The sequence below is a fragment of the Brachyistius frenatus genome, unplaced genomic scaffold (assembly GCF_029030835.1).
Source record: "Brachyistius frenatus isolate BFR_SWC_R1_liver_20210118 unplaced genomic scaffold, ASM2903083v1 Contig_93, whole genome shotgun sequence".
Taxonomy (NCBI): domain Eukaryota; kingdom Metazoa; phylum Chordata; class Actinopteri; family Embiotocidae; genus Brachyistius; species Brachyistius frenatus.
In genome coordinates, this window is record NW_027210692.1 from 401079 (window position 1) to 425000 (window position 23922).

Below are 23922 nucleotides of genomic sequence, written 5' to 3' on the forward strand. Positions count from 1 at the left end.
TGTAGACATTTTGAGGAAAAACCTTTACATTGCTGAATATTTAGCTCTCTCTCTCTCTCTCTCTCTCTCTCTCTCTCTCTCTCTCTCTCTCTCTCTCTCTCTCTCTCTCTCTCTCTCTCTCTCTCTCTCTCTCTCTCTCTCTCTCTCTCTCTCTCTCTCTCTCTCTCTCTCTCTCTCTCTCTCTCTCTCTCTCTCTCTCTCTCTCTCTCTCTCTCTCTCTCTTCCAGATTGGATTTCTGAATGATTGCACCGCATGAAGGAACATTGGTGAGTGCCCACTTAGTGTAGTCATGTAACATAATTGTATGAAACTGTACGACTGTTAGAAAATTTTTGTGTTTGCACATTTCCAGAGGAAGATCTGATGTTTTGCTTAAGGACATTTCAACAATTGTTTTCTGATAAAGGATCTCCAAGCCACCTGAGTCATTGCCTTTCACAGCAAAAACATCCTTGAGGGGTGTTTTTCTCTCTAAATAAAAGATGAAAAGGCCAGAAAAAGAAAAAAAAAATCAATGATAATCCCTGTGGTTACGCTAAAAAGTTGCATAGTAACCAATTTTCATTTGAATAAAGCTCTGTGCTTCATGGGAATTAGTGGCATGTTGAAAATATGGGATTTCTTTCTTCCCAGTCAGAGAGCTTGAATGAGCCTACTGGTGTGATACTCAGGAGAAGTGGGTCATGCGATGGTAGAGAGCGCACATTATTATCCCGACCCCTTAAGCAGTGTATAGAGGCGCCTGTGGTGAATGTCCACTTAGTTGAGTACACATGCGGATCACTGGGGTTGGCATGAAGAATGGAAGTGGGTCAGAGGTTAGTGAAGAAGAAGTATTCGTATCTACACACATTGCGGAGCATCTCTACTGTGTGCAGTGTTCCTCCTTCTGGCACACAGTCAAAGAGCTCGTGAAATATAATGCAGGTAGCATATGGAAGTACATAAGATGGTGGAATCTTCCCGCATCCCTTTTTCAACAGTCTCTCCTAGTCTGCTATTATAGTACATTAAAAACATATGGCAGCATTCTTCCCGAATATAATACAGGCTCTATCTATGCGTATGTTTCGGTGCCAGTGTTTCTTAAAGGGAGCTGAATTTCTGTTTACAATCTCAAAGTCACTGGAGTGAAACAGTCTCTCAAAGTATAAGGCTGCAGATATTCTATATTTTTGTTATTGTCAACAAATACCATTAAAATACCTAAACCAAAGACATGCAGTCTGTCTCTCGAGGATCTCCTGTCTTTTCTGAGGCAATCTCATTTTTCTACACACATAAATCTAAAACAAGGGTCACAGTTTACACATTTTAATCTGAAAATAGGCTGAATCATTTCTCAAAAGAGCTGGACCCTGCAGTTTTGAGTACATGTTAGTCAATTAGGAGTAAATTTGCATTTGTTGGGGACTCTTTTCAGGTGTGGATTTAAATAAATCTAACACTATAGTAAGTGAGTGAGTAGATGAGTGTTTATTTTAGCAGAACAGTGAATGTTTGATAGACTTAAAATACACCACCATGAAAACATGTCAGCGAATGTTACGGTGTGACACATTAACGTGTTTTTAATAGTTGGAGAAACATGCGAGTTGTGTGTCACAGAGGAATAAGCCCCATGTGGAAACACTTTTGAAAGCATAGGCAGTCATAAAAATATAGGTCACCAGACGTACCCTTTTGAAAACAGTCTTAACTCTCATCACATATTGTACACTCAAATTAATACTGATAGCAAAAGTTCTCATAAATGAATGTTTCAAAATTGCAGACTTGTTTAATCATGAGTTTTAAAATACTTAACAACTTTGTCTCATGTATAATTTTGCTTTAATATCAGCATTCTTCTGTGAGAAAATACAATGCATCACTATGTTTAAATATTTGATATTTCAGATATTTTATTTACCAGCGCTCCATAAATAATATGTCCCAAGGGTATGACTTGATAATCTATTTTTTTTTTGTTATTGCATCTTTCAAAAGCCACGGTTATTCAAAATTCCAGTTTCACTTTGAGACCGTCTTCGGTAAACTATCTAACATTTTAAAGTGTGTTTAAATTAATATCACGCTGTAATATCGATTGTCTGCGTCTGCAGCGGTCACTTGTTCTGGTGTTCGTCTTTACCATCATCACTCGTCATTGCTACAATTAATTTAATTTCAACTGTGCCACATCAAACAAATTTTAAACTCAGCTGGGGTATGTTATCAAATCTTGTTTCTTGAGGCTCAGTCAATTTGAGACACGGGACAATATCTTCAATCAAATGAGCATAAACAAAGCCAGTTGTCGGGCAATCTCGTCGTCTCAGATGGCACACACACACACAGATTGAGCTTTTTAAACAAATTCATCATTTTCCCCCTCACCTTGGCAGTAATTGATTGCTTGGAATGAAGACATTTTGGTCTAAGCACTTTTGGTTAGTGGGATATTTAGTTTTGGGACAAATTATCCCTATAACGGCAGTCCTGTCTCTCTCCCAGAGGGCAAATCAGGAAGTGAGTTAGATGTGAAATGAGCGTCTTCATGCTTCGGTGCCCTATCAGAGTGCGTTTTGCAGCTTCTAAAGGGATCCTTGAACAGATCATTTAGAAGCATTGATCCACTGGGGAGCTCCTCTCGGCTCTCTCTGCTCCCAATCAACTCTGATTAACAACTAAAGGGGAAAGGCAGAGGCAGAAACAGAGGGAGAGATGCACAGAATGAGAATAAAAAAGGCCGCAAGGAAAGAACAGAGGGAATGAGACAAAGAGAAAAAAAAAAAAAAAGGTAGGGGAGGAATGGAAGTGTGTGCAATGAGAACAATAGAAAGGAAAATACAATAGAGAGGAGGCGGGGGGTGGGGGGGTGGGGGGGGCACACAAAGGGCTAATGAGATTGCATGAAATGAAGGTAGAAGAAGGCAGGAAAAAAAATGGAGGAAGAGCAGATGGAGGAGGAGTTTTTCTGTCTTTTATTTCAATTTGTACGACTGTGGTTTTCCATCTGAGACCAATGCGCTTTGCCTATTGATTGCGCACAGATACATTTATCTATGACTACCATTAGTGCTTGGGGTACACAGTGAAGTGTACGTGCGTGTTTACGTGCCGGTATGCGAGCGTGTGTGCCGTTGGTTAAATGGTAGCATTGGTTAAAATGGGCCTCGATGAGTGAGTGGGCTCAATCCAAGAAAGGCCCTAATGTGCCAGGACACATTAGGGTGTATTAAGCTACTCAGCGCCCTGCCCTGCTCCTGTGACACCGTCTGCATGCCTAATATGAAGGCGTAAGGAAACTGCATGTGCAGATGTGTATGTGTGCATGAGCAGAGGTGTGTGTGTGTGTGTGTGTGTGTGTGTGTGTGTGTGTGTGTGTGTGTGTGTGTGTGTGTGTGTGTGTGTGTGTGTGTGTGTGTGTGTGTGTGTGTGTGTGTGTGTGTGTGTGTGTGTGTGCGTGCGTGTGCCACTGCAACTCTGAGCTGTTAAACAGTACATGTTGGTGTGTGGGTGAGTTTGTGTGTCCCCACATCCCCTCCTCTCCGGCTGTGTGTCATTTGGAATTAAACACACACACTGCACTGGCCAAAAAGACATGGGAATGCACTCACACTTACAGCAAGTCTCTTTCTGGAAGAATTTGTGTATGTGTGTGTCTTTGTGTGTGTGTGTGTGTGTGTGTGTGTGTGTGTGTGTGTGTGTGTGTGTGTGTGTGTGTGTGTGTGTGTGTGTGTGTGTGTGTGTGTGTGTGTGTGTGTGTGTGTGTTTGTGTGTGTGTTGTGGTTTAGGTAGTGCGGGGTCTTTCTTCTAACATGTGAATGTGTTTATTTTAAACCTCAGCCATTACAGTATTATGTAACACTTAATTTAAAGTTTAAAGGTGTCATAACACTGTAATAAAAACTGACGTTGATGAAACTTTATGAATATGATATTAGCATTAATTAGCTACTTGACACTTCTTGAAAAGGTCGATCATACTGAACTCCAGTAGTTTAACTCCTCACCTTCCTGCAGTGATGTTAAAGTGTACTCCACGGTGTGTGTCACTATTACAGCAACGAGGAAGCACCCATCAGGTGATCCTCGGTGGGATCACAGTTGACCGACTTGCATGTATAGCTGTATACTTACATGCAGTGTGGGGACAACAGTCGTAAGAGTACAAAAATACACTGTTTAGATTGGAAGTGATATTCTCAACCAGCCACTTTCAGACAACATAAAAAAAAGTTCTTAAAGTTCATCTCACTTTTCATTAAATAGTTAAGACAGTGTTGAGCCAGCCTCATGTTTATTTATTTAAAGCCCTTGTGTGTATGAGTTTCTACTTTTTGACTTATCTCATTTTTTGACAAACCATTACTTCCCCCCAAATCTTCTCCATCAGAATAATTCAACAGATGCTATAATACAGTGATATAAAAGTCTACATAGAAGGGGCTTTAAGGTAGCTTACAATAAAGTACAATGCAAAATTATAAAGTTCCACTAATCCTTTTTACTCATTCAGTGTAAACTCTTGTCACCGGGACAAGAAACAGTGCATATACTTCTTATTTTCCGGCTGATAAAACTTGATTATCTTTCATTTCCAGAGAATGATATCTATTTGTATTTCAAGCATACTTACTGTCAATATAATTTCCACATGTAAAACTATCAAAAGGAGGAAAACTTGATAACGAAGTAAGTTTGGAAGGGAAAATAAAGCTCGAAAACGTTAGTAGTATATTTGTGGGGGAAAAAGAAAAAAAAAAAAATCTTAAAATATGCCTGTAAAACAGATTGCATGTTGTTCAGTGCATGGTCTCTTTAGATGTTTGTTCCGCTGCTTGAAGCCATTTCTTTTTTAATATTGTCTGTGTGTGTAAACCGGTGCAATATGATATGATGGTTTGCTTCGTGGCTAATCCCCTGATGTCTCACAGATTCTCCTCACTCTCTCAGTGCAATTGAATTGTCTGGTGAGGTTAGCCAGATGCAGCTGAAGCACTTGGCTTGTGGCGACTGACTCTCATCTGGATGTAAAAAAGGCCCATTCAGGGTCTTGGACCACAATCATTGGAGTCTGAGTAAAAGCATCTTATGGTTTCAAATGCACACATCCTTAAGGAAAAGAAGACCGAAATTTAGGAGTTTAGTCATTGAAACGAAAGATTAAGTAACAAAGGAGAAGAGCTGTGCTCGTCTGGATACTGTGGATGCAAGTTTCTCCATGTACAGTGACAACGGTAAGTCTGCGGGGTAGTGGCCACTCTTTAGTATTCTGGCACCATTGAGTCATCAACATCATCTCTCAGCATAGCTGTGATCAAAGCCTCTGGTTGGAGAAGCCTCGGATGTTTACCATACCTGCCTGCGTCCTAAACAGCAGGCTGGATCAACCAACAAACATCAAAGGATGCTTCAATCTCTTCCCCCATTCACTCTTTTTCTCTCTCGCTCACTATGTCACCCATCTCTATCTATAACCCCTTTTTTTTTTGCTTCAGCTTCACTTGATCTCCTTCTCTCAAACGTGGCAGCCTGAAGAAAACACCACCGTGGGTGCGGGATGTCGGTCAATCAATACGCTTTCCAGTCGCGATTGAGATTTTGGGTTGAAAACGAGGGTTTCAAAGCAGCAAGAGAGGTCGGCTGCAGAGTTAAAATCCCAAGCTTACAAAAAGTAAATGCTGCAACATTTCAAAGGTCTTCACTCGACAAACATTCCTGTAGGCAAAAAAAGAGGCTTTGTTTACACACCAAAATTGACAGTTCCGCTGAAAATTAAACTTAAAACAAACACGGCAGGACAACATCATGTCAGTGGCTTTCAAAACACTCACAAATCACAGTCATGCTTTATAAAAACATCACCCGACATCCTCGTTTGCTCCTGATGGACAAGTCATAATTACAATGACTTTAAGAGGGGCTTTGCCACTTGAACGCAACATGTAATTTTTGACATTTCCTGAAATGACTGATGTTTTTGTCTTTCTTAGGAGGAAGGTTCCACCACTTTTCTACATGAAAAGCATTAATACACCTAGCTGATTAAATTACAACTCACGGGTTCAATAATTAAAATCATTATTGGTTATAATTTGCCTAAATTATTAAAGGTGGCCTGTGGAAGTTTTGGCCTCTAAGAGTGCTACGGAGCAGTGTTTTTATGAGTGGATGTCAGATGCCTGTGTTTCATGCACAAGGACCCACTCCGGCAGCTAAATTCAAACATTGTTTTGTCTGCTGAGGCACAGTTGATGGTGTTGGCAAGTGTAGAAATGTGCCAACAAAGGCAGCATCAACAAAGACAAGTCCTCCAACCCCTGTGACTACATAGTTCGTTTGTTCCTGCGTTTCCTAACTTAACGCCCTTAGTGGTCAGTTTTAGCTCAAAAACCATTTGCTTGGGGTCTGGGTTAAAATGATGAACTGATAAAATGACTTCTTCCTTAAATTCGTGCAACTTTCATCGTCATGGCAACAATAATCTCGGTTTTGAAAATGGTCCTGGTTCTCGGTTGGAAACGAGGTAAATGGAAAGTGAACCTCCCATCCAACCCAAGTTATACAAGGGAACACTCACAGTGTATAGACATCATCTGAACTTCAACGGGATGTTGCTTTACTTGAACATTTTAAATGTTAGTGTGGGTTGCAATAAGCTGCTTAGATCTGTGGGGATAATTTTGGAGGAGAGTCTCATAAAGAATGCTTGTTATTAAAACCACATGTAGGTTATGATATTTAAAAAATCTGTCTTGCAACTGTTTTACGAGGAGGGAATTATGGTCAACAGGTTTGTTGGATGTCAAGTATTTCGTTGACAAATACTGAATGCAAGTAAGAAAGGAAAGAAAAACATTTGGTGAAATCAAAGTTCTCTTTCTCTTGGACAGGCAAGAAAGAAAAGAAAAATCTGTTGCTTATTCATCACACCACTCCATGTATTTTGAAAGTGGAGTCAAAAAGGACGGGTGGACGAATCAGATGTGGATTGATTTTCATTTTCTAAACATCCAATTCATCTTCAGATCTCAAGTTGAAGGCAAAAGTAGAGAGAACTCAACTTTTGTTGCCAGCTTCTGTCTGGAGATACGGTGGGTTCAGCCAGCACTGAGATTGTCATCATTCTCTGAAGTGATCAACACTCAGTTTGTTCTCAACCACGGACCATCACAAAATATTGCACCAGTATTGTTGCCTAACCACGGCGAGCTGCAGGCGCTGTTGGAAACAAGAAGTCTTTTAAATGTACAAATTCACCTCATTTGACTTTTTGGAGAGACGAAACTACAGCAGGCTGTTTCACGACATGTGTGCCTGTGAGTAGCCTGTTACGTTGAAGTCTCAGTCTGCTGCTCCACCGCTTCAGTCTTTGTCAGTGTCTCCAATTAACTCCACATTACTCTCCATTTCTATCTCTCCATCTTCATCTGTTCCTGTCTCGGCTCTGTCTTTCGCTCCTTGTCTTTGCTTTCTTTCCCTCAATCTTCATACCCGCTCACTTCAGCTTCATTTACTCTGCCTCCAATCCCCTTTTCTTCTTCTATCACGTTCCCTTCGGGAGCACAGCAGCATCTTTTGAAATTCTTATATCTCCCCTTCTCAGTCTTCATGACTCTCATTCCCCCCCTCTCTGTTTTCTCTTCTTGTTCACTGCTCTGTCTTAACTTCCCTTCTCCCCCTTAATGTATTTTTATTCCCCCCCCGCCACGATGCCTTCTTCTGCTTTCCGCTCGCTCTGTTTGAATGTTTGAAATGACTCCTCCACACACACACACACACACACACACACACACACACACACACACACACACACACACACACACACACACACACACACACACACACACACACACACACACACACACACACACACACACACACACACCTCTCGCTAAGACTCTTTAGCTGCTTTTCTCTCAGCATGAGGCGCTCCTTTCTCATGCTGTCGTCTCTGTCTGCGTCTGCATTGCTGCTGATGTGTAGGTACAGTATGTGTGGAAAAGTAAATATGGCACCTCCCTCTACACGAACACACGAGACACACACATCTCCACGTACAGGCAACCAGCACATTGAGACATAATGACACATTCTGACAGAATAAATTAACACATGCAGCACAATGTAGAGCCAAATTAACACACGGGGAAATACTGGGATTCATAAGCACAGATGCACATGTTTAATTATGTAAATTAGCTCTTGATTCTCATTTCTGTGTAAACACAAGCAAACATCAAGGAATAGAAAAAGATAGCACACATGCACGTCACGCTGTATGTGCTCTGCAGCAGGCATGAAAGAGGAACCATGGACAACCAACAACCAGCACACACAAGATCCTCCGCTCGAGTTATGTTGTTTTGACAGGTTCCACATCTGTCACTCTGAATAATGTCGCCCACAGATCACCGCGGTGACATTCAGCACATCTGAAAGGTTATTATGTATTTCTCGAAGACGGGGGACACACCCCTCCCCCCCTTACCTCCACCCTCCCCCCCCCCCACCACGGATTAAGCGCCTCCCGTGCCAATCTCTGGCAAATTCGCACACATATGTACACACCGTCAAACATAGACATGCTACCCGTCATACGTACAGACACATACAGCCCGACACTCACAGGCTGAATTAACATAGCAAACCTTGTCGGGGAGAGAGGGGGGGGGGGGGGTTCTCGAGGCCCGCCTGAAAGTATAATTGTCACCTTAGTGATGTGGGAGCTGAAATATACATGCAAAAAAAAAAAAAAAAAAAAAAAAGCCAAGACAGAATAGACCCAAAGCCAGATAGAGTGACACAGCCACTGATGGATGGACAAGCAGGAGGAGTTAGTCAGATGGACTAGATGAGAGCTCGGGCACACGCAGCGCAGCTGACAAGCTGACAGACAGAGTGCCTGATATGCCTATATCAGTCTCCTTGTTTTCTGAGGGCCATTCACCATGATGCAGCACCGGCTCTGGCACAGTCGACAGCATAAACAGCAGTGGGGCTGTATTGGTATCGACAAGGTTGGCTCAAAGCGATGCGCGGACGAAGGGAGCTGATGGCTGGAGTCCAAGCACCCCAATAGGAATCGCTCAACACGGAAGGCGGGGAGGGGGGGAGGGCTGCAGAAATGTCCACAAAGTTAAAAGAAAGGAGAGAGGAAGTGGCTGATTTATTTTTCATCCCGTCAATACTCATGCATTCTTCAGATTTTCTGATGCAATTTTAATGACTTTCTTTTTTCTTTTTTACAGATTGGGAGATTTTTTTTTTTTGGGCCGTCAATCAACACGACCACCAATATTTGGTAAGAACAATGAAAATAAACTTTTGGTCAGGAGATAAACTTTGGCCTCTAAGAGCAGATCTGCTGACCCAACCGCATCGTGGCTTAACTTTATAACAAAATTTGATGATCTTTTAACCCATAATTCTGCACCGATACTCCTCAGGTCTTGCAGCCAAATAAGGTTAAATATTCCATATTAGCGATTCGGAACAAAAGGGATCATGCTTTCAGTGGCGTAACTCAAATTTTGTGCACAAAAACCCTCCACTTTAAAAGTTATCAATCCCATAGCTTCATGTTGTTTAGATTTCCAGAAAAGGTTGCTCCAGGAAATAATCAGTGTCGTATTTTATCCGATATAGTTGTGAAGCCTTACGACTGCTTTAGAAAAAAGCATTTATAGTGTATTTCCACTCTCCCTGATTGACAGATTTACAGAGAAAGTGATGGACAGACTGACAGCACAATTATCTAACAGACCGATTCAGCCAGCTTGAAGACTATCTGGCTTGTTGGCCCACTGACTGACTGACTGTCTTATTAACTGACCACCTGCATAACTGTGTGAAAAACTGCCTGACTGCCTGACTACAAATAATCTTACACATGGACAAACTGGCAGTGTGTCAAAGTGACTTGACTTATTAACTGTCTGTCTTGCTTCAGAATCTTGCTTTGGCTTAGGGATCTTCATCTAATATGGATGGGTTGATCCAGATTGACGAGGTGAACTAATCCATGTAGTTTGGGTCAAAGCGTTTGAGCCTCTGCGGGTTGGAAGTCGCGCAGGGCAGAGGGAGTGAACGGGGAAAGCTAGTGTATAGATTGCTTTGCAGCATCTCTAATGAGTAATTAAACACTTGAATGGAGTCCAATTAAGATACACACTGTGTTTGCAGGCACATGCGCGCACACACACACACGCACGCGCACAAATCCACATGTCAACACACAAGTAAACATCAACAACAAAAACCGCAGACACACATATGAGAAGCGTGCACGCTCATAGTAATAGTCACACTCCTACGAGTAAATCAAAAATAGAAGCACACGCGCTTATATACTTAAGCACACACACTCAAGTCTCGCCGCATTAAGTGGAGCCATATGTGAATGTTGTGTGCGGTTCAGGATGGAGTGAAGGTCAATGCTGTCTAACTCTAATAGCGAGCATCTCCTCCCCCCGCTCCCTCACTCTCCTCCCGTGCTCTCTTTGTGTCCGACTCTCCATCTTGATCTCTCCCGCCTCTCTTTCCCTCCTCGACTCTCTCCCGTTCACCTTCTGTCCACTTCCCTTTGTGTCAATCTCTCTCGCTGTCACTCACTTTCAATTCAATCTCTGTGCCAATTCCGAGGTGCAGAAGCCAAAAAACAACAAACAGATTCTGGACTGAGATGGTCCTCGCCGGAGCAACATGTGCATTGTATTTGTGTTGAAAAATTTGAAATGACCTCTGGTTGCGTCAACTGGACGGACCCTCTGGCACTCACGCGAGTTTATTTTTCAAGAGCTAAGGGTACGCTTGAAAATAGTATGAAGAATTTTCTGACCAAATCAAAAGCAAAATACCTGCTGTAACCGAGAGGGACAGTCTCCTCTCGAATGTATCCAAGGTGTTGCACTCGTTTGTAAAAGAAAAGTGACGTTATTAGCTGAGTGAAGAATCATTAAAGAGAACTTTATAGATAGACTTTGCAAAATGTACCTACTTGTTCATTTCCCCCAACCCGGTCTCAAAACAAAATGTGTGATAACTACATCTTTTTTTTTTAGTATCTCAATAACTATTTTAACGATGTACGTGCTCAATGAACTCATTTTAATCCAAACCATGATCTGTTCCAAAACCCAACCACATGGTTTAGGTGCTTAAACCTGAGGCACCTTGTGCTTATGTCTGGCTTGATGCCCTGGGAAGAGAACAGGTTGGACAGTTACATGATATGGATGCAGGTTGATAGAAAAGAACAGGCCGAGGGGAAAGTGGTCATCTCACAATTTTAGAGCCGTTGTTGTGAAACTATGACGTTTTGTGCTGATTTTGATTTTGGCGTGAGACTGTGTCGTGTCCACACACCTGAACAATTGCCAAGTGAAGTAGACATACAGTACTTCTTGGCTAGTACGTTTCTGGAGACTACAGATCCCAGCCATGACATCGAAAAGATGGCGGGAAAGAGGGGTTCACACGCTGTTTAATGATCCAAAAACACAAAAGTTGTCTTTAGCAAAACCTCTGAAGGAGAGGTTAAGTGCAGGATTGGGAAAATGAAGCCTCTGACTTTTCAACAATATGAAGTTTTAGACAACAAAACAACAAAGGGACCACAATCAGAAAAGTCGCCTTTGGGTCATTATGATCGATTAATCAGTTTAAATGAAAAAAAAAACTAGAATTCAGGTCAAGCAACCTGCGACTCAAACATTTTTCCATTGCGTATATAATATATTATTCAGAACCTGAAATTGCTATAAATCAAACACCAGGAAGTCTCTTGCCTCTTTTTAGTACAAATCAAAAAGAAGTGCTGCTGTCTAACCGTCTCTTCTCTCTGTCTTTCTGTATTCTTGTCTCCCACTCACCACATCTTGGCGTAATCCCACTGTGCCCAAACCCTCTTTTTCTCATCTTCTTCCCTGCCACTGATCTCCCAAAATTCCACCCCCACCACCCCTTGTCTCTGCTCGCTCGCTCTCTCACTCTCCTTCAAAATTTTCTCCTCTGCAAATGTTACATCTGTAAACTTGAACCCCCCCCCCCCCAAAAAAAACAAACAAAAAAAACAAAAAAAACAACAACCCGATTCTTTAAGCCAGTACCCCATTTTAGTGAGATAATGAACACGTTTACATATGCTCTTTGTAGAATCACCCTCAAACGGTTTGCATGGACCCTTTGTAGCGTCATAAATTTCCTGTAAAAAATTCAATGCTACAAAATCAAGAGAGTTAAAGCGCATTTTCGAAGCAGCCCTCTTTGATTTTGTGTTTTTGTAATTTTGAAGTCCAACTGAAGTTAAATTGCGTGATGTGCTCTGGGAATTAAATGTCCCGTACCCCCTTTCGGGTAAACTAAATTCCCCAAAGGGAGAAATGTATCATTTATATATTTTAGGCTTATGGCTGTGACCTCTTTTTGTCTAATCCCATATAGTTTTCTTTACTACATATAGCATATCGAATTATTGTATTTTAAACTGTATTTCTATTTCTAGCAGCCGGACAGCAGTTGCACACGAGACACAACAAAGCAGTTGGCTAATATCTCCCTCTGCTTCTTATCGACAATCAAGTCCATGTCTTGTTCGATACTTTATCTTGTTGAACAAGCATCCAAGAAAACATTCATCAGAAGAGAAGTGCCATTCTAACATCAGTTTGCAGGCTCGATAGTGTCACATCGAAACAGCTTAAAAACTCACAAGCAAATATGGCTTAAAGGTTATAGTTACCAGGGTGTTCGTTTATATTCACTAGGTTTAAATGTGCTTAAAGAAGCTCTGCCGAGCCTTTGACTACTCGTGCTGCGGAGCCAAACATTTCATGTAGTTCGTACACTGCGCATGCATGATTGAGGTGTATGCATGAAACAAACGCTGGCAAGCCAAGTTCCATGTAAACAATGCATAATTGAACTGCCACTGCAATGGTTTTATAAGACAGGAAATGCACTCAACATGCTTGTTAAACCTCAAGGACAGACGCAGAGTTTTGCTAAGAAACACAAAATCTAAACATATCCTTCTTGATTTAAACCAAACAAAAAGGCACCATTTAAAAAAAAAAAAAATTCTAAAAAAGTAAAAGGGCAATAGTTTATATAAACAGGGGGCTTCAGTTTTGTTCTCTCAAATTCTTTTTTTGTTTGATATTCAAGAAATGTTATTCGATCGTATTGACACAAATCGGATTCCATACACCCGGAGGTTTAAAGGCTGAAGAAGTATGCCAGGTACAGCTCGAAGAGGAGCTTTTTTCTGTATGTAAAAATAAACTTGACGTGATTGTGATGGCAAAAGGGGCTGATGAATCACTGCTATGACCAAAAACTAGAGAGAAATGCCCATTTTTCTTCTTTTTTTTTCGGTTTGTAGTTTCATTTTCTTTCTCTCGCTCTCGCTCATCATCTCCATGAGTTAAGTCTAATCTTTTTTCTCTCCACCTTCTGCCTCTAGTCGCCCTTTTCTCTCTCTCCCTCCCTCTGATCATCTTCTTCCACGGTGCTCTTCTTCCCAAATTTCCTTCTCTACCCTTTCATTCTCTCTCTCTCTTTCCATCTGGTGTCTCTCTATGAGCATTAATCAGAGTGCTCAAGCACCATGACCAAAACAACTCCACAGAGACTCGCTGCTTCTCTCTCGGAGTCTCTCTTCCTCAGTCTCGTGTCTTTTTTTTTTTTCCTCAAATAGTTACAGATAGCCCTCACTCACCACACACACACACACACACACACACACACACACACACACACACACACACACACACACACACACACACACACACACACACACACACACACACACACACACACACACACACACACACACACACACACACACACAGACAGACTAAGAAATCCATAAACATTAGTTAGTCTTGGTTATGATTTCAACCTCGCCTACAGCTACTTTGGTTGTGATGGTAGAAGTCTTTCATCCATCTCATAACTTACTGTTGTGTGCAGAGAGCTGATTTACACAGAGTGCGCTAAAAGTACACGGGGACAAATTGTGTAAAGATGTCCTGCAGTAATATATTTCATACAGTTGTTTCAAGTCCATCCATCACAGCCGAGTCAATGCAAATCACTAACTGAGTTATGAATTTAAGCTATCAAATGGCTACTGGATCTTTTTTTTTTTTTTTTTTTTTTTTTGCTGGCAGTAGGCTCAGCTGCGACAGAGCCTGCAGCTGAATACAACATTAAAATTCATAGTTGAGATCACATCTGGATGCTGTGAATCTCTCATTCTGAAAACATAGTTGTAACAACGCCATCTTGGATGATTTGGTCGAGATCAATACAGTATTATATTGTGATCAGGATTCGGAAGAACCAGTTAATGGTATACACCATGCAATAATGAGAACAAGATATCTATTTTTTTTTTTTTTTTCATCAAATGCACAGCTTTTACTGATTTTCCTTTGAGTCAGTTCATCTGGACCCAAAGTTGAGTGGGTCCAGCCGGGAATCATTTATCTAAGTTGTAACTGAAGTATATACAGTAATCTCATCCACTACCGCCAGGAAATGGATCCCCAGAACTCCAGTCCAAACAGCACTGCTCACTTTTATGAGACTTTAAGTTTCAGTAGAGACTTTTCAATTTTCAGGGTTTTAGGACTTTTTTCGACATGCCACCCACAATTATTTCTGTTGAAAATATTTGCCATGTGATGGCAGCTAGAGGGATGGGGCAATCATGCTGCGTACTCCACAGAGCATCACAAACAGGGTTGGAAAGTCGACACTATCTGTCATCTAAATTCTGCTTAGTGTGCGTGATGTGTTTGGCATTCTAATAACAATAATTTGACATCTCGTTTTCTACTTCAAAGTTTATGTATTCGGCTAGTGAATCCATGAACACCGATAGTGGATGTTAGAGTCCATCAGATAAAAAAGTTTTCTGTCCTTCACAACTCCACTCGGCATTGTTTCGGTTTGATTTTCTTGTGAGTCAGAAGGTGGAATTGCAAATTTATCTTTGCCCCTTTCTTGTACCCTGCAGAATGAATGCATATGCAACAAACTAAGTGGCATCTACTACAGCTGAAAGTTGAAACCAGTGCAAAAGTGACAAAGAGTGCAGAGTTTCTCTATGGTTTTGAAATCTGTTGTTTATTTAAAAATGCATTTTCTTTTTTGGCTTACGGAGGCGTATTATGAAAATGTATTATCTTACTCGAGAGATATTTGTTTTATCTGAGGCCAAACACATGACAAGACGACAGAGAGCCATATACTTTTCCTGCTTTTGCTGTTTAAATGTAACCAACTGCAACTGTTTCACGACATTAACCATGTGTTTATTATTGTTACCATGACAACAACAGGTCAAATACAAAAGGACCTTTTCTGCATCTCAGAAGTAAGGACATGTTGGTCCTATAGAGGGTGCTTGAAATGCTCAGTGGTGGTACGTACAGCTACTCAATTGCTGTATTTGATCGCTTAACTTCATTTGAAAAGGTTATTTAACTGTACGTAGGAGTACATTACTTTATAAATGTGCCCTATTGTTCATGCTCAGCAAAGAGCTTATTATCATTTCTTAGTCAGAGCATCTTAGAAGTTTGATAAATGTGCTCCGAAGCTTTCCGAATTTTCTTCAGAAACCTCCAAATGATGTCAATGATGCTGCGTCCGCTCTCATCTCCAGACTAATGGATTTACAGCCCGGGTTAACCTGTGAGTCAGAGTCTGACTCATCATGATCATGTCGCTCAGTTTATGAAAAAGCTAGAAGGAAGCCCTAATCCAACTGTCCAAGGGTGTGCATTTTGTAATTTCATTAAAAGGTACTCATATTGAAGGATGTTTAATCATATTCCAATAAAATGTTGAATAATAATGAGCTGCTGTTTTAATATTGTCGGCCCCGAGTGGCTCTTTTCTGTAATGAGCTGCAAGGCAGGTGAAGGGTTAAAGGGTTTTTATCTCTGATGAAATCACAGCAACATCAAATACATTTACTCGGTTGCTTTTGACCTGTGGAAATAAAGATGAATTTGAATTAAAATTTTACCTAACTGACTTAATTGTCAGTTAAATGTCGGACCAGGGCAGGAACTGATGTTTTTATCTCGTTTATGTCATCCCGGATCTGTTAGCGTGGCGGCATTCTGCTCTTTGGAGGATGTATGCTGCGAGGAGCTATATGGCAGAGCAAGGGTTAAGGCTTTAAGAGGATGATGTGTGTTCGGACTTCTTTTCATTGTGAAAAGAGAGCAAGAGCCTCCTTTTTTTTTTTTTTTCCTTTTAAATGGGAACACAGCTTTTCTCCACCGGTGGCCAAACCTTGACCCTCAAACCGATCTAGAAATAGGCATTCGCTAAGGGAGGAAAAGAAAGAAACACACTCGCACACATAAAGCCTCCAGCCTTTCCTTTCACCACACACATACACTTCTCGCTGCCTGAGCGTATAGTGCATGAACACACACACACACACACACACATGCACAATATGCTGGCGCGCACACACACAAAATGCACAGCATGGTTTTCCACTTTTTCACTCTGGGGAGAAGGTGAACTCATATTGTCTACTGCTGAGTAAAACACACACACACACACACACACACACACACACACACACACACACACACACACACACACACACACACACACACACACACACACACACACACACACACACACACACACACACACACACACACACACACACACAGAAGCACAGAGACCCCGTGGACATGGACCCAGACTGTTGTTCCAGATGTCTGTTTTTCCCTTTTTTTTTTTTTTTTAACCCAAAGTGTGTCCCAGAAGATTGGCTCACAGGGGGCGAAGATTTCCAAAAGAAAATGCAACTGTGTGCACCTTTAAGTGAGGATGCACACTTCGCTGTCTTTAACTCACCACTGAGCTACATGTTACTGTATTTCAGTGTCTTACAGCACAGTATGTTTACTTTGAGCCAGACTATTTTTGAGATTCGATCAGCATCTCAGAATGTTGAAAATATAAAAAAAAAAAAAAAAAATTCAACGAGACTCTTGCGCTGCTGTTACGCCATAAAACCAACAAATGCATGTAATCATTATCAAATACTCTGAGGAATCATGTGAAGGATCATTCAGACCCTTTCAGTTTGGTTGAACTCTTGTCTCCTGCAGCTTCTCAACACTGAGGATCGGGTTAATAAAACATTAACAAACTAAAATGCTGCATAGCAGAGTCGTTTTGTTTTCAACTTGAAAATGAACGCAGAGTTCAAAAAAGAAAAAGCTACAGGCAGGAAGCCCAGTCTATGAGAACACGGCAACAATCTAGTTTTGATGAGAATGGCGCTCAAGACTTCTAAATATGCAAACAAAGTCCTGCTGCTTCAGCTCCCAACGCTCCCCTTCATTTTCCTCCCCTTCATCTTCCCAAATCTCCTCTTCCACCCCTCCATCTTGCCTCCTCCTTTGCCGTCCCCTTGACACGGCTATGCTTGAGGCCAGCATGACAGGAAGTGAGTCCAGAATGTGACAGACTGCCTCTGGCCGGTCGACGGAGTTTTTACGGCTCCTGCATGCGTGGTGCTGTGTGATTGTGGCTGTGTGAACAGCTGCATGCTGGGAAACCATGACATCTGTGTTTACTAGGCACAGAAAAGATACAGCCTGCACAGAGGTCTCAAACTTTTTTTTATTTTTACTGCCTTCATTTCATGCTACACTGAAATACAACTGCTGATTTGGCCCCGAAGAGGAAGGTGGTAGTAAAATGTAAAATTTTTGGCTGTCTAAGGGCATATCGTATGATTTAGCGACACAGTTTTTCTGTTGCAGCATGTCTGTTGAATTTTATGACGCTGTTAAATATTGAATGCAGGACACTGCTTTAATTCAAAGCATAGAAGTTAATAGAGAAGCAGCACAGATGCGTGATGGCAACATCCCTCAGCCTCGACTGTCGTGACTCATGATGGACAGCTGGCAGTGCTCGATAAATGATTAAAATGTGTATCTCGATATTAATTCACTGTGATTGGAGGAGATATTCAAATTACAGTTAAATAATGGAAAAGAGAATGGATTTTCACTTAGGTTAAAGATCTCCTCATCTCAGAGTTCAGCGACTTTTTCATTTAATTGAAAACCACTTCCTTGAATACAATTAATTGAAAAAGGAATAGAGCCTTAATTTGGAACTAAGGGCCCGTAACTGTGGTCAGCGGTGAGACTAATGGCATTCTGCTCAAACAGAAGAAGCCTGAAAAGAGGACCGAGAGTTGTTTGCCTAAAAATTCCCTTGGCAGAGTAGGCATTGATCCTCAGCAGCAAACTTTGCAGCCTCGGTACAAACAGAGACTAAATGGGGGCACGAGGAGGGAAAAATTTAAAAAAAAAAATCAAGATTTTAGTTCTTAATAGAATGTTGGGCAGCGGGGTAAAGCTCCACGCCTGAATAATTCACTTTAGCCAAACTGTTGCTTCGGGTTCCATTCATTTTTAATGCCGTCTTTTGATGTTGATTAATTAAGCAGTGCTAGCGCTGCTGTTTCTCCGCCGTCGCTGCGTCTTGCATGCGCGCGCGCGCGTGCCGTGCACGCACGCACGCACGCACGCAAACACGCTGCCGCTTCTCCCCTCTGCTCATCCTCCCGCGCCTCTATCCCTCTAAACCCTAAAGCCTTAACACCCACACCCACCTCCCCTCCCCACTCATACATATACACAGGAATACACACGAGCAGCCAGCCACAAACAGCCACACTCGTGCACTCTGTCTTTGTTACACACACACACACACACACACACACACACACACACACACACACACACACACACACACACACACACACACACACACACACACACACACACACACACACACACACACACACACAACCTCTAACACCCCTAAGCCACCCCCAAAAAAGTGTTAAGATCCGTAAGTCTTAAAAGTCTTTTCTTTTAAGGCAGTTTGGGAAGAGTGTGTGTGTGTGTGTGTGTGTGTGTGTGTGTGTGTGTGTGTGTGTGTGTGTGTGTGTGTGTGTGTGTGTGTGTGTGTGTGTGTGTGTGTGCAAGGAAGGGAAGTGATGAAGGAAAGGAAAGAAAGTGAGCAAGAGACGGGGGGGGGGGATGCCTCTCAGCAAACACGTAGGGGATTAGTGAAGGGTGTGTGTGTGTGTGTGTGTGTGTGTGTGTGTGTGTGTGTGTGTGTGTGTGTGTGTGTGTGTGTGTGTGTGTGTGTGTGTGTGTGTGAGAGAGAGAGAGAGAGAGAGAGAGAGAGAGAGAGAGAGAGAGAGCGAGAGAGAGGAGGATGAATTTATTGTTAGAGTCTGTACTGTACTTACAGCTCGGGGGTTGGATGTTAATTAGAAGACACGCATGCCTAAACTGGCGGTGGTATCCGTGCACGTCCGTGGTCGTGCTGGTGCGTGCTCGAGTGTGGGCACGTGCACGAGCATCAGCGCCAGTGTTGCATACTCTCTTGACTCTTTCATGTGTTTTTAACCAATGAAGACAAGAGCAAACTGCGCAGCGGCCAATCAGCACCCTGAAGTTTATAAATAGAGTTTAGCTGACTGGATTCTCACTTGTTCTTCTTGAATTTGCTCCCGAAATTACACTTAAAAGCAGAGATTAAGTCGAGCTAAATCAAAGTGCAAATTTAATCTAGGCGCCTGTAATTTAACTTGTAAGTGACCCGATTTTATTATTTAAAAAGGGAGAGGATTTTTTTGTGCAGAAATGGCGGAGTGGTGGTTGAGATTATTAAAAAAAACGATTGGAAGATGTTAATAGGGTGGCCACTTGCACACACACACACACACACACACACACACACACACACACACACACACACACACACACACACACACACACACACACACACACACACACACACACACACACACACATAGACAGACAGACACACACACACACACGAACGAACACATCTTCAGTGTGACCAGGGACAGGTGGAAAAAGCAAGTGAGAGGCACTGACATTCTTTTCCACTTTCCTTGACTGGCTCCCCTACATCCCTGAACACACACACACACACACACACACACACACACACACACACACACACACACACACACACACACACACACACACACACACACACACACACACACACACACACACACACACACACACACACACACACACACACACACACGGTGAAAGACTTGATTTGCTCCTGATAATGAAGTGTCTGTGTGTGTGAGAGAGACAGCGAGAGGCTATAATGCTCTAGTCTATAAATACCTGGCCAAAAAGCCCCCTGTCATGTAAAATTGATCTTAGCATGATGTGTGAGACTTTTTGATTCCATTAGTATCTCTGTTACACAGCTCAGCTCTATAAGGAGCTCGAGAAAAATAAGGATAGAAAGAACAAAAAGAACGAAAGAAAGATAAATCTTTTATGCATGCTTTTTAAATTTGCCAAAAAAGTAAAGGTCTCACTGTTGCGGTCTCATTTGTCTTGGCTAGTAATTGTCCCATGAGTGCAGGGACAAAAGGAAAGAAAAGAGCAGAAAGAAAGTCTTTGCACAGTTCAAACCGAATCTTACCTGCAGCTTTTCTAACAAGGAGAACACGCTTAATGAACGTATCATGGAAAACAATTTGTCATATTCTTCACTAGTTGTAATGAAATCAGCCGTGAATCAGGCTGCCTAAACCTGATGGCCGTTCCTTTCAAGTCCTCCACACCTATTGTGTTGTTTAGAAGAAGGAATCTGAAGCAGACATTACCCAGGACATGCTCAGGACAACAAATACAAACTTATCAAACAGACCCAAACCAGCTACAGAAGGTTAAATTATATATTTCTTCCAATGCCTAAGCACACAATATGAAACAGAGTACAAAGGGAAGACACAAAGTAGGACAGAATACTAAACAGCACCTATTCCGAGCTAAAGTGCCGCTGCATCCCTGCCTGTACTTCATCTTAGAAGTGACTGGGTATGCATCGGCTAAACTGAGCTTTTATCATTTGTACTGGCTCTAACAATCCAAATGGTCAATCCCATCTCACACTACATGTGTGAAAGAACCTGAATTGCAGCCATTTATCAACTTGACAAAAATGACAACCAGCCATTGTTGTGTGGAGGACTTGTCAGATGGCTCTTATTGGTTACACTGCTTGATGTGTTTTGATGTGTTTCTGAGATCAGTTTTCAAAGGTCCGGACCTCAGGAGATCACAGATTTGGCCTAAAAACGTCTGCACATCTCCAGCGGATGCAAATATGTGTCTCTCATTCTGAGTGCATTGCATCACTTCAGCATTTTCCCCAAAATACTGAGACTTAAAATTACAGTAGGATTTTCATACTTACCTCATGGATGCCCTTACAATAAAACAGACTTCTGCCGACATGTTCGGAAGTTAAAGCGTCATTAAAGCAGCAAACACAACCACAATCTTTTGTTCCAATGTATGTGGTTTTGATTTTTTTTTTTTTTGTTCACTTATGTTGAGACGCCAAGCGGCAACCAACAGTGACGCCAACCATCGGTTTGTGAACGGCCGTAATGAAGCCTCGAGTTCGGATGTTGGCCGTCGCCATCTTACTAGTTCGGAGCGGTTTGGAGCCAGAAGTGACCACACTTGGACGAGCTGGGGGGGAAGTGTGCGGTGGATCTGACTCGATCTGATTAGAAACCCGACGATACTACGTCCCGCCCACCGATAGTGGAAACCTGACTGCATCACAGGCCTGTCAGTCAAACAGACACGGCACCAAAAAAAACACACCTTTTTGAGGCTTGTTTTCTAATTAAATGACAGGTTTATTTTCAGATGGACCACCAGAAAACTAATAAAAAAAAGAGAGTGACCTTAGCTAGAAACACTGAAATACCTTCAAATTTATTGACCTCAAATTTCATGAGACGTTCAATGGGAGTCTATGGAGGCATTTTGTGTCCAACCTCTCTAGTGGGCCTCGGTGTTATTGCAGCTTAAGGCACTTCCACATCGGCCTCATTTTTCAGACCCGGAAGCTACGTCCACAACTATATGCACTTATTACTTCTTCTTTATTCCATCTAACAAATAGCAACACTGTGTTATGATCTGAACACTTTCTATTTTCTGCTTTCATACCAAAGACTTTCGAACAGCAAACCTCTGTAACAGTGAACCAAAGCAGCTTCAGGTAGTGATGGACTTACAATGTAGTGTTTGTGTCATATCAGAGGTATCACATTTATGATTTCCTGACTTCGCATTAATATAAGCTTCCATGTCACATTTGGGATTTTTCTAAATATCCTACTTGGCACTTGCAGCTCTCTACATTTTAATCCTCACATGACTAATCCTGTAATCATACAAGCATCCTGATGATTTGAAGGATTTTTTTTTTTTTTTTCCCCTCTCCTCCATCCATCCCACGTCACATGAATGCTGCATTAACAGCCGAGGTTAGCTAACTTGTTTGGTGAAATGTAGCCTTTAGAGACACTTGAGGCATGTTTTGGTGTTCAGTAGCTTCAGTCTAAGAAATGCCGCTTCCAGTGAAGTAGTCAGACAAAGAGAGCAACAAATGCTTTTACTGCTTGAGTGAACTTCAAACCTTTAAAGTTAAAGTAAGCGCGATGACGACAATGGTCGGCAGTCTTTGTTTGTCTAAACCACCTCACTGTACCCACATCAAAGGTGTTGATCATGTAACTGCACTGAAATAGCCGCAGCGAGGTCAGTAGTTACTCATATGTGCTAAAACAAGGATTTATTCAATAGAGTTCAAGAAACCCGCCTGTAATCGCTGCTTGTTTTAAAGGTTCTGCCAAAGGGCAGGTTTATCTGTCTCTCTGTTACATGATGTCTGTTCCGTCTGCACAGTCAGTCAACAATGTCTTTTCTTAGCTGCATAAAAAAAAGAAAAAAAAAAAAGCTGTTTGCTGCCTTTCATTCTTGTACAGTATAGAAAACAACTTCCTCAGACTTGACAATTGCCTGAGCTGAGATAATCCACCAGTAAAGCCCTAAATTACTTTTGTTAAATTTACTGTTTTATCGCCACTGCATTGTGTGTGACAGGTCTGCGTTGTGTTATGCTCTCATTACCTCCAATCACCGCAGGCACAACTGGCAAAATGAAAACCTCTAGAATGCTTCATCCACTTTCTAATGGATTAACAGCGATGTAACACACAAACACAAACTGACTGTGAGACATCAAAAGCTCATCGTTTCTGTTTGACCAATTTTCATTAAAAACCTGATTTTTAAATTAAATGAATTTAAATTTTTACATTTAAATGGATTTGTGGCTACTTTAAAGCGAGGCTTTCTTCTGACAGGCACAGCTCGAGAAACATCTCATGTAAAAGACAGTGGAGAGAAAAACGGGAAGAAAACACTAATGAGCTGCTGATTATGCACCATCGTCAGTTAAAAAAAACCCAAAAAACAAGGTTAATGTTTGAGCTGCAAAAGGTATTTTTAAAATCCAATTTTTGTTTTTCATTACTTTTTTTTTTAAATGCAATTTTCTGCTAAAAAAAATAAACAGTGAATATATTCTGGGATTTGGAAATAAACATAAAAATAAAAAATAATGAGCCCTTAGTCATCTAAACTTCACAGACAAGCAGACACAAACACACACAGACTCCCCAATGCCGGAGCATGCAAAGATAAACACACTGTAGATGCATGACATGTAGTTACAGTACACACACACACACACACACACACACACACACACACACACACACACACACACACACACACACACACACACACACACACACACACACACACACACACACACACACACACACACATACACACACTCTCCTCGAGGACCACACACATCACTCCGAGACGGTCCTTCAGGAAGACACGGAGGCGCACTGTGGACTGATAATGTTGAAACAGAGAGGGTGTGACATGTGAGCATGTAGGTGTAGCGTGTGTGTGTGGAGTCCC

At 41.8% G+C, this 23922-nt stretch overlaps 1 protein-coding gene and 1 long non-coding RNA gene across 6 annotated transcripts in view; one reads left to right on the forward strand and one right to left on the reverse strand.

Moving 5' to 3' along the window:
- Nucleotides 1–23922, reverse strand: part of efna2a (ephrin-A2a) — a 74726-nt gene that overhangs the window by 7756 nt on the left and 43048 nt on the right. The gene's annotated exons all lie outside the window — the stretch shown is intronic.
- LOC138627992 (uncharacterized) overlaps nucleotides 1–23922 on the forward strand; it is a 49189-nt gene that overhangs the window by 5430 nt on the left and 19837 nt on the right. The window contains exon 1 of one of the 2 annotated variants that reach the window (XR_011311434.1): nucleotides 22861–22884. The exons of the other annotated variant lie outside the window; for it this stretch is intronic. This is a non-coding gene — a long non-coding RNA (uncharacterized lncRNA). Of the gene's footprint in view, nucleotides 1–22860; nucleotides 22885–23922 lie in introns of those variants that run through there. 2 annotated transcript variants of the gene reach the window in all.